At 52.3% G+C, this 12,013-nt stretch overlaps 1 protein-coding gene across 1 annotated transcript in view; it reads left to right on the forward strand.

The window, feature by feature from the left end:
- Nucleotides 1-12,013, forward strand: part of ABTB2 (ankyrin repeat and BTB domain containing 2) — a 187,255-nt gene that overhangs the window by 144,231 nt on the left and 31,011 nt on the right.

Consider the following 12,013-nt stretch of genomic DNA (forward strand, 5'->3'; position numbering starts at 1 on the left):
CGGCGAGGACTGTGCATTCAGATGGAGGAAGGTCTGGCCCTGGAGTGCAGCGGGGCTTGTTGACCCTGGACTGATGTATTGTGGGTTGCTGAGGCTCCGAAGTTGGGCTTTGGCCCCTCTCAGCTCTAGCACTCATCACCTGGGCTCTCAGAAATTCATTTGCCTCTTTTATAAAATGAGGTATTCGCTCCTACCTAGAAAGGTGGGTGGTAAGACGCGCGTGAGCTCACGCTCTCAGAAAAAGCACTTAGGACAACGTCTGGGTGGTAACTGGCCCTCCATCAGTGGTAGCCGTCACCTCTGTTGATGACCGCGATGTCACTGTTACCATCATTCTTGTTAGAAATCTCAGGCATGTTTTGCCCCGTCCACTCATTTTACGGATGGGAACATCATGGCTCTGGACGATTATCTGATCCCCAGCAAGTTAGTGGATGAACAGCCCCAGGGCCCAGGCCTGCTGGCTTCAGTCTAGTGCTCTCCAGTAGGGGCCCAGCCCTTTCCCAACTGATGGAATTGGATCATCATCATCTTAATCCTCTGGGAGCTATCTAGCAAATGCAGGGCTGAGGCAGGCAGGGCCTGACACAGAGTGAGAAGGTGGCAAGTGGAGGCCCCTGCTTCCCTGAAGGAAGCACCAGCAGGGAGGTGGGGTCAGAGCACGGGCCCTCCGCCCCAGCTGTTTCTGCTTTGCGGAGAAATTGTTGTGGTTGTCAGAGCTTGGCTGGGAGGGCGAAAGGGCCAAGAAAACATCTGGAGAGGGTGGGGATGGGGAGAGAGGGGCCTTGCTTATTGGTCGGTGAGGTCCCCGAGGGTGCCTGAGGCTGGGTCACACAAGCAAAGGTGACTGGGAGAGGAGGCGGAAGTACCTCCCTGGGACCCGCTGCCCCAGGCTGGGCGGCTTGGCTCTTGGGCTGTGACCATGGCCATTGGCTGCGGCGATGGCCGGGGAGGTGCTCTTCTGCAGGCACTGTGCCCAGAATCCCTGGGATGTCTTTGTGGCCACCCTCTGGCTTTCCTCCCGGGAGGATTCCCAGGGCCTGATGTTCCGAAACATGGCATCGGGGTTCCTGTGTGACCCAGGCCGCTTGTCTGAGTGTGATTGTTGCAGCTGCGCTGGAATGGTAACATACACACCAGTGTGTGTTTAGATAGCCCGTTATTTACAAACCGCACTGTCTGTGGCACAAAGAAATTGGACGCAGAGGCATTTTTCCATGAATCATTTCAAATGAGTGTTAGACACATGGAAAATTGGAACCACCGTGAGGAAAAAAGAATCCCCAAATGTCAGATTTGGGCACGGTAAGGAGGACACCTTAAGAATACCCAGGCGGGTGGACGGCCCGACAGCTCTCTGATGGCCCACCTCCTGGCTGCTAAGCAGATCCTGCTGGACTTGGGCTCCCTCTGGGAGCCCTGCCACCCAAGGGAGGCCCTGCCGCCCTTGGAGAGCCAGGCTGGCCTTCCCGCCGCAGGCCAGGCCACATGTCCCTGTGAGGCACTGCCGCTCTGACACCCTCAGCAGAGCTCTGGGGACCCTCTTCACTCCTGTGCACAGAGGCTGGAGCTTGCTAGGGCTCCAGGGAGACACCCTTTGCTTCTGTGAGTCTGGCAGTGTCTCTGTCCTCTCCCGTCCCCCACTTCATTCCCTTGAGCTTCCTCCCTCTGTCCCGGGTCTGGAACATGGGGTCAGGTCTTGCAACCAGAATAGGGCAGAACCTCTGGGTCTGCTTGGGAATTCGATGGTTTGGGGATGTCTGGCTCTGTTGGGATTAAGGGACCTCTTCCATGACCTCGCACATGTGGGCTAAGGAGCTCAGTTCAGTAACTTGGGTTTGGCCCATAACACCATTGATGGTGCCACTCGAGTCTGTGCTCGTAGGTTTCCGCTTTGAAGAAACTGCCCTTCTCCCTTCCCGCTGGGTGCTGTGTGTGACCACGATAATGCTGACAAGGGCCGGGTGGGTCATGCATTCATCTGTCCACGAAGCTCATCCTGGGTCCTTGCTATGCCACAGGCCACCTCTACACTAGTCGATGGGGCTCCAGTATCTCTCCATGAGGACCATCCTCCCCATGGCCTCCTGCTCTGGGTTTGGAGGGAGGAGGGAAGTAGGGACTGCAAGGGGGCAGCTTTGCAGGGGCACAAGGAGGCGCTCTTACGTGCTTCCATCTGCCACCGCGGTGAGCCGGGAAGCAGTGGGGAAGGGAGCACAGGCTTCAGACAGAGCCTGAGCTCAGATCCAGCCTCCCACACAGGCCCCTCCATGCCTCAGGCTCCCTATCTGTAAAATGGGGCTGTGAGATAACACACGTGAAAGGAGCCACCTCTTCCCTTTAAAAGGGCAGCTCTACCTACTTCTGCTACTTCCGTGCCCCACAATGAATCAGCAAGGTGCGTGCTAACATCACAAATGGGGGCACAGGGCTGGGGAGCACCGAGCTGCTGAGTACCCGGGCAAGGATTCAAATCAGGTCTCTGACCTGAAGGCCCTCGCCCTCCACCAGCCAGGCTACAGCATTCCCAGCCCCAGCTGAAAGCCAATCCTAAAGCTCTAAGAAAATCTGGGTGGGTCCCAGCCCTGGGGACCCACCAGCCTCTCCTCTCCCAGGACACCTTCCTCGCCTCCTGGGGAGGGCCCCTGCAGCTGAAACCTCCCTGCACCCTCCCAGGATCCCTTTCTTGCTGGCAGCTTTGCATCACAGGCACCAGCGAGGCATACAGCAGGGTCTCAAACACAGGATTAGTCCCAGCTGCCACCCTGCAGGGCACATCATCACCCGTGACCAAGCTCAGAAAGTGAAAGCACTTGCTGTCAGAGATCCAGGGTTACCCAGGGAGATGGGGAGCCTCCTTCCCCCCACTCCGTGGTCTGGAGGAGAACGGACAGCCATCTGGCTCAGCATGGTCCTTGCTCACTGTGCCTGGAGGCAGAGGGACGGGGAGCCAGAACAGAGGGCATGGTCCTCCTGGGAATGAGGAGTTTGGGGATGTGGGGAGGGAGGTCGTGGAGACATGCAGGAGCGGAGGGAGGTCTGCTGTCTCGCCAGTGAGTTGCTGGACGAGAACATCATATAGCAGAGCACATGGAGGGAGACAGATACAGCTAGAGAGGCAGAGGGGGCAGAGGTGGAGGGGGGCAGAAATCTGGCTTTCTGCCTCAGAACCTTGGGCACTGGGGGTGCTCAGACTCCCCAAGAAGTGCTGCCAGCAGCCCGGAGAAGCCAGACACCTGCGGAATACTGGGAACGAAGGTGGGCCGCTTGTCTACACCCCAGTTCATTTGCTTGAGCTTCACATCCCTGGCCCCTGGCTCCCCTCTCCCCACCCCAGCCCTTCACAGTGCCCCTCTGTGGAGAGAAGCACGCTCCAAAGGCTCAGGCCCTGCTGGTGTTCAGGACACTGAGCCAGGAGGAGCGTCTGATTTGGGATGCAGCTTAGAAACATCTGGTGTCCTGTTTCTTAGCCAACGGAGTGCAATTGGAGGGGAAAACTGCAATTCAAAGAGATCTCACTTCTCACTGTCTGATTTTAGAACCTTCAACCTGTCCCTTAGTCTCTGCAAAGTGTGAGTTCTGTAAACAAGTAACATGTACGCCTCACAGCCACCCATAAGTTATGAGTGCTAGGGAGCTAATGCAGACAGGACTTTTTTAGAGCAGGACCTGGACACCGTGAATGCTCAGTATTAGCTACTATGATGATTAGTATCAGGCAGAAGGAACAAGTGAATGCCAAGACCATGTGGCAGGAGATAGAGGGGGGACCTGGGGGCGAGAGAGAGAAACTGTGTAAGAACAAAGAAATACAGTCCAGAATGATGCACGAGGGGGCTGGGACCTCAGGGGCCAAGGCAAGGGGAGGGCTGAGCCTGTGGCCTAGAAAGCCCTGCCCCGCTGTCTGGCTCCATGGTTTCGGGATCAACTGGTTTCCATTTGCCCTCTCCCCTGCATCCCCTTTCAGCACCTGTACTGCTCTGAGAATGCAGGTGCTAGGAAGCCCTTCCCATGCTGCTATGAGGAGAGGCCCTCCTACCAGGAGCCACCCCAGAGCTGTCTGGTACGTGGTCCTGCACCCCTGGCAGGGTCAGAAGTGACATGGGGCCCGGAATACTGGTTTGATACCAAACATAGTCCCCAGTTCCCATGGAACTAGTTTTGCTCAAAGTCTTTTTCCAGGTCGGATCCCAGAAGAAGGTACTCTTTGTCCAGCCCAGCCCTTGGGTGCCCTAATCCATGTCTTGCTGGCCAAGGGGTTCCTGAAAGTATGTGGACAGAACTCAGAAAAGCTGGAGTTAGCAAAGATGTGAGCCCACAGGGTTCTGGCCAACTCTACTTAAAGTCCATAATATGACCTCAGGTACTGCCCAAGGTTGGGGGCTCCACCAGCCTCTAGGGTCATCCTGGAGGTGTCATCTCTACCATCTTCTTGCAGCGTGACATGTCAGCCCATCTTTCTAGGCCTCCAAGTTTCCTTAATGGTAAAATGGTGAAGATAATAAGACGCTACTGGGATTAAATGAGTTGAGTACAGTAAAGCTGTACCTGGTCCATAAGAATAAACAGTGGCTGTCACCCTGCCCGCCCTCCCCCCGCCCCCATTATGGTCATCAGCATTCTTAGATGACATGGTTGACATTGAGAATAGTCTCTCTTCATTGATGATGAATGTTTCTTTAGGATGATGTTTCTTCAAAAGCGGTTCTCAAGCAGTATCTGGTTTAGTAATATGACTACAACTCATACAGTTAATACTACTACTAACTACTATTGATACTACTAAGATAACTACTGCCACTACCAATAATAATAATTAATATTGCAACTCCTAATATTACTCCTACTTACAAACACCCCTACTGATTATAGCTAGCATTATAGAGCACGTATTAAGTGACAGATACGATACCATCTTAAGCATTTCACTTATTAACACACGTTTCTCGCTATACTTCTGTTGATCAGCAGGGAAGGAATATAAGAGAATTACGAAGGACTGCCTCATGTGATTGAGTCTCTTGCCTAATAAGAGAGGCAAAAACAAGACAAGGGGGAAAAACTGAGCATGAGCCGGCAGATAGTGTTACAGGAAGCTTGATTGTCTGGTACTTCGTTAGGTCAGCTCTCAGGCCCTGCCACTGGTCTGGATTCAATCCCAGCTGTGTTACTTACGAGCTGGTGGCCTCGGTCACTTAGCCTCTATGCCTCAGTTTCTTCTCAGCACAGGACCAGGAGTGCAGACTGCATAGAAGTGTCGTGGGGATTGAGTTAGTATGTGCAAAGTATTCATGCTTGGCACACAGTATGTGTCGGTCATCATCATGTTCTTTTCCTTCTTCTTTTTCATCATACTCACCATCCTGTTCCAGAGGATCTTGGAGAAGGCTGGCATCCTTGGAGTGGGGTGAGCATGTTAGAACAGGCTGGGCTTCTAACTGGGCCTTAAAGACCAGCCCCAGGACACCGGGACAGATGGGGTGTGGGCAGCAGAAGTCACAGAGGGATTTTGTTGCTTCACAGTGTGTATTTTGTGACCGACATGGATCTCCTTTTTTTTTTTCCCCTACACTGGGCTTTCACTGCTGTATGCAGGCTTTCTCTAGTTGCAGCACATGGGGGCTACTCTTCGCTGCAGTGCGCAGGCTTCTCATTGCAGTGGCTTCTCTGGCTGCAGCCACAGGCAGTAGGCGGGCACACAGACTCAGTCATTGCAGCCCTCAGCTCTAGAGCATGCTAGCTTTGGTAGATTTTATGCACAGGCTTAGCTGCTCTGCGGCACATGGGATCTTTCCAGACCAGGGATCGAACCTGTGGCCCCTAGATTGGCAGGTGGATTCTTAACCACTAGGACCTGGACAACCAGGGAAGTCCAGATCTACATTTTTTTCAAACACAGAATAGGTGTATGTGTGTGTGTTTAAGTCATCACTGGTTGTTGTTTGTCTAGGTAGATGCTTCTAAGTGGGACTTGAGTGGTTTTCCCATGGAGACCTGCCTTCTCAAAGGTGTGTGAGGATCAAGCCAGCCCTTCCTCCTCCAGCCACGTGATCCGAACACATCTCCTTACCTTCTGAGCCCTGGTTTCCTCCTGTGTAGAGTGAAGATCCCAGCAGTACTTGCTTCCTGGGGGAGCCTCAAAATCCTGGGGCAGGGCTCCCAACACACATGAAACCCACAGTGAGGAGAGGCCCTTCTTTGTTCCAGTCCGGATGCAGGAGGGGGCTGTTTCCCCTCGGATGAGCACTTTACATAAATAGGAGGCACCCGCAGACAGGCTGAGTGTTCAGTCTGAAGAAATGGGCTCATTAATCTTTTGCTCAGCTTGCGAAAGTGTTTTCTTATCAAATAATAGAGATGATGGCGGTGATGGCTTTGTACTCCTGACTTGTGGTTCCCTTAAATACCATTTCAAGAAGATTTGCAATGTTAAGCTCTTTTCTTTCTACTCCCCCCTTTTGTGCATTAAATTTCCATCTGTTTACCCAGAATGGAAGTAAAAGAAATAAAAATAGCTATTGGATGGATTAAGTACTTTTTTCCACACACTCCTCAGGCTGGTGTGTCCAGGGACCTCTGAAGCCACTTGTCATGTGGTCTGCAGTGCACACAGGGAGCCATCCCTCCCACCCCTAGTCATTCCCCATCCTTCTGTCTCCTTTTTATTTTCCTCCAAGCACCCTCCTCTGTCTGAAGCTACCTTGTCTATGGATTTGCTTACTTCCTTTTCTGCCCTCTTCTCACCCCTCTAGAAGGTAAACGCCAAGGGTCAGTGTAACCACTGTGACTCCAGCACATAGAACATTCCCTGGCACAGAGTAAGCAGTTAAGTATTTTTTTCAGTGAGATAAGCTATAGAGCCTAAAGGTTGGACTTATGGAGTCAGAAAGACCATCCCTAGGATCTCTGCTCTGCCGTTGATGCACTGTGTGACTATGGGCACGTTAATTTATCAGGCCTCAGTTTCCCCAGATTTTCATGAAAAATGGCTTGATCTGCTTGCCAAGGTTTTTGTAGGGTTCAAATGAGGTAATCCATTGAAAGGACTTAGCACAGAGTAAGCTCTTCATACATGGTAGCTGCTATTAGCTGTGTAATTACTATTTTCATAAACCTGTGAAAGGACTCATAACTAAATCGTGTTTAATGCTTAAATAACCCAAAACAATGGTGATTTTAAAAATCACATCTACTCAAAATGCTTGTTTTCTTTTTCTCTCATATATACCTCCTTCAGTCTCTCCCTTTAATTCCATCTTATCTCACCCTGACAGTAGCCAGAGAACCAGGCAAGTGACAAAGATTGGTAGACCAGATGGACCAAAGGACTAGCTCAGTGAAGACTGTTTTGAACAGAAATATGTACAGACTTTGATTTATCACAACCCACCATCCAAGAATCTCAAAGAACTCTAAAAACTGGATTTCATCCACCCATTGGTTCACAAACCGAGCAGCAAGTCAAATGCTCCAAAGTCAGTGGTGTACTTGTGTCCCAGGCCCCTCGCTTGCTGGTTTGGTCCCAGTACCTACACAGGACAGGCTGCCACAGTCAAGTGTTAAGTGTGGGAGTGGTATGAACTGATACATATTTACATGGGCTATAAGCATCTGGGGGCTTCCCTGGTGGCTCAGCTGGTAAAGAATCTGCCTGCAATGCGGGAGACCTGGGTTCAATCCCTGGGTTGGGAAGACCCCTTGGAGAGGGGAAAGGCTACCCACTCCAGTATTCTGGCCTGGAGAATTCCATGGACTGTGTAGTCCATGGGGTCACAAAGAGTCGGACACAACTGAGTGACTTTCACATCACAAACATCTGGTTTGTGTTTGACAAAAGGTGTTTGTTTGTTTGTTTGTTTAATCTTTATTGTTATTTTTGGCTGCACTGGGTCTTTGTTGCTGTGTTCAAGCTCTCTCTAGTTGCGGCAAGCCGGGGCTGCTCTCTAGTTGCAGTGCATGGGCTGCTCCTTGTGGTGGGTTCTCTTGCTGCAGAGCACAGGCTCTAGGGTGTGATGGGCTTCAGTAGCTGCAGCTCACAGGCTTAGTTGCCCCATGGCATGTGGGATCTTCCAGGACCAGGGATCAAACCTGTGTCCCCTGCATTGGCAGGCAAATTCTTAACCACTGGACCGCCAAGGAAGTCCTGGACAGTTTTATGGCTTATAAAGCACTTTATAACCACAGCTGTCTAGCAGTTCCTCACAAGCTCTCGAGGGAAGCTCTCGAAGGAAGGCGCAGACTGAGGCCTTCTCCCACAGCAGAAGGCAAGACAAACACCCAAAGTCACCCAAAGTCACAGCTAGAAAGGGACAGCTCAGAGCTTAGACAGGGAAAGCCAATGATACGGCTACAGTGAATTCACGGTGTCACAGGCAATACCTCCCTCCCGCCTTCCAGGGGAGAAAGAACAAGACCCTGGAAGCTGGTCCCTCCATCAGCACCTCCTGTGACTTGAGCTGCTCGCTCTCAATTTCTTGGGGCCTCTTTCCCCACAGGCTTGAGTTTGCTGGCTCTGGGTAGCCAGCACAGGTGGGCATCCGTCCAGCTTTCGAGAAGGAGTGAGCCAGGGATAGGGGGCAAACAGAGGAAGTACCAGTGCCAGATAACAGAGGCTGGAGACAGGATCCCAGCCCAGCCGTTGACAAGCGCCCCGGGGGCTGCCTGTTGCGTGTGACTTCCTGTCCCATTGTTGCGCCCACCGGTCCCACCGGGAAGGAGAGGACCGGGAATTGCTGGGCCCGGGGATGTTTTTATAACACATCGCCACAAATCCCCTTTGTCTACAGCATCGCCAGGCTCCCAGAGAGAGCTTCGGTGCTGGGAAGTCCCAACTCCAGGGAATGGAGTTTGCTTTCTCAAAGTTGGACTTTCCAGACCCCTGGGGATGGGGCAGGATAGGAGCTCAGGCAATATCTACAGTCACATGGGCGGGCTCTGGCCTGCTCCTACTTGCCTGCCAGCCAGCTCCCAGACCTCCCTCCTCCCACAAGCCCAACGCCTCTGACTGCCACCTCTTTGGCTGTTTTCATATTTCCGATTTGGGGACAGAAGGCTCTTAAGGGGTCCAGAGTGTTCCCTTGGGGCTTTGAGCCCCAGCCCAGCACCCCAATCCCTCCTGCCTTCAGTGCTGATGAGGCGGTGGGCACAGCAGGCCTGCGGGTGCACTACAGTAACTCTTTTCTCCCTCATGCCTGCCTTCCAGTTCTCCACCGGCCAGGGACTCAGAGCGTTTAATGCATGACAGTTTGGTCTCTGGAAAGACCCTGGAGTCTTTCACTTTAGAGCCAGACAGCTCACCACTGGCTAGCTGTGTGACCTTGGACATGTGTCCAAACCTCTCAAAGCCTTGGTGTCCACATTTGTAAAACGCAGACCAATAGTTATACCTCCCTTACAGGGTGCTGTTAAAGGGTAAAGTTTGCTTACTTGGCACATAGTAGGCCCTCAGCAAATCTTAGCAATGTGGCTTTACTGCTTTACTAACCAGGCCAGCATCTTCCCTGAAGCTGCAGTTGGGCTAGGGGTACAGAAAGGATGATCAAGTGCTGGGAACCTTTTCCTCTGACTGAGTTGGAGTGCACTGCCTCTACAGTACAAGTCAAATTCACCGGTAACCCTAACCCTTACACATGTGCTTCTCTGCCAGGCCTCAAGAGACATGCCCCTACCTCCTCCTAGAAGTTTCTGGAAACTTTTTTTTTAATCCTTTCATCACGTGCTCAGTTACATTCAACTTTTTGTGACCCCATGGACTGTAGCCGACCAGGCTCCTCTGTCCATGGGATTTTCCAGACAAGAATACTGGAGTGGGTTGCTATTTCCTCCTCCAAGAGATCTTCCTGACCCAGGCATCAAACTCTTGTCTCTTGTGTCTCCTGCGTTGCAGGTGGACTCTTTACCACTTGAGCCATTGGATTGATTGATTGATTTGGGTGTGTTGGGTCTTAGTTTCAGCACTTGGGATCTTCATTGCTGTGTGTGAGATGTTTTAGCTGTGGCACGGGGGATCTTAGTTCCCTGACCAGGGACCCAACCCAGGCCCCTGTATTGGGAGCATGGAGTCTTAACTAACCACTGAGCCACCAGAAAAGTCCCTTCTGGAAACGCTTCACCCAGCTGTGTGAATGGGTCCCCTTTCTGCCTTAGACTCTGGGGTATGGGAGAAGGCAGATGCTGTGTGATGATACTCAGCTGAGTCCAGACAGGAATACCTATTCAGAGACTAAATAAAAGACCCAACCCCCACCCCACTGCCAGCAGTTATCCGCAGGATAAGTGGAGCAGGACAGCTAAGTCATAGGCTCCTCTCCAGCCTGACTTGTTGGCCGAGGTCCCTGAGTGGTGACAAGCACCCTCACCATGGTTTGAAAACATTGTGTTTGAAAGAAGGAGCTTGTGTTTGAGCAGGCTAGAGGCCCTTGCCGGCCTGACTTCTTTCACATGGTGAAAGAACTGTGGTCTCTTGTCAGCCATCACAGATGCTGAGCCTGGCTGATTCTGCATCTCTTACACCTTAATGCAGCAGCGAGCCCCATGGGTGAGGTGTGGCCGAGAGGCCAAGGGAGCCACACCTTAGCCAGGTGGAAAGAGGCCTGCTTTCAGCCCGCTGCATTCCAGGTGTGTGGGAAGCAGCGATACTCTGCTGGCTGGGCCAGTTGCCAACCAGCCAGGCCACCATGCGGGAGGGCCTTGGCCTGAGAGGCCAGATAGATGCCTTGAGGCTCGCGGCACTGGGAGCCCTCCCTGCTGGGTGGGAGAGGGTGGAGGGGTGCAGTCTCCACTGAAATCTGTAACATCCGCCCACATAAGAAGCCACCCTGGAGTCAGGCCCAGTTATCAAAGATAGATGGCTGTGTCCCCTGAATCGCGGCTCAAGGCCACATAGACATCTGCTGAACCGCACCTGCCATTGCCTCCACCCTCCCAGAAAAACCTCCTCAGCCCCAGTCAGCCGAGTTCCCCCAGGAAGCGGTTCCTGGGTAGAAAATTCTGTGAAATGGTTATCTTTTTATCAGAGCAATATTTTCTTTCTTTTCTGAAGAGAACCATTTGTTAATACCCAAGTCAGCTCAGGCCTCCAAGCGTGGAAGACGAAGTGCTTCCCCATTTCATGAGCTCATCTGGCTGACTTAGAGCTCAGGGACCCTGCAGAGAGCACTAGAGTAAGAGCAGACCCCTGAGAACATGTTCGCAGTTTGAGGGCTCTGCCTCCAGGAGTGAGAGGCGTGCTGTGCATTTCTAAATTCAAAAGTTGAGTCTCTTATGTGGGCTTCTGTCCTAAGGGATGGACAACAGCAGTCTCTGCCTTCAGAGAAATTATAGTCTGAGGAGAAAGCAGTCAATGCCAGCTAGCAAAATGATTACAGCTGGTGTATGTTTGGGGGCTTCCTCGGTGGTGCTAGTGGTAAAGAACCTGCCTGCCAATGCAGGAGACATAAGAGACGTGGGTTCGATCCCTAGGTCAGGAAGATGCCCTGGAAGAGAAAATAGCCACCCGCTCTAGTATTCTGGCCTGGAGAATCCCATGGATAGAGGAGCCTGGTGGGCTACAGTCCATGGGGTAGCAAAGAGTCGGACAAGAATGAAGCGAGTTAGCATGCATGTGCTGTGCAGGAGCAGAATGGAGACTAGGCTCGGGCGGGTGGGCAGAGAGGGCCTCCCACTGCTGCAGGGGACCCACGAGCCAGGCGAGGTGCTTTACCCAAGTGCTAAACGCTAGGGTGGCCGGGTGTTCGTGTTTGCCTGAGACACTTGTCTCTTATGCCTGCTGTCCCAGAGGTGTTGGCAGGAACACTCCTCTTCCTTCTCAAATGTGGTCCAGCTTGGTGACAGATTACACAGTTACTGTGCTTAATACTCATCGTTCCCAAGATGAAAACGGTGGCACAGGGTCCAGAAAATGGGAAGCCAGAGTCAACTTACTAAGCTAGGTGGCGGTGGAGTACACTATTTGGGAGCTTGGATCTTGGGGGTACCCTGCCTGGGACTACCTCCCCACTCTGCCACTTACTAG

This window comes from Bos mutus, chromosome 15, assembly GCF_027580195.1.
Source record: "Bos mutus isolate GX-2022 chromosome 15, NWIPB_WYAK_1.1, whole genome shotgun sequence".
In the NCBI taxonomy this organism is placed as follows: Eukaryota; Metazoa; Chordata; class Mammalia; order Artiodactyla; family Bovidae; genus Bos; species Bos mutus.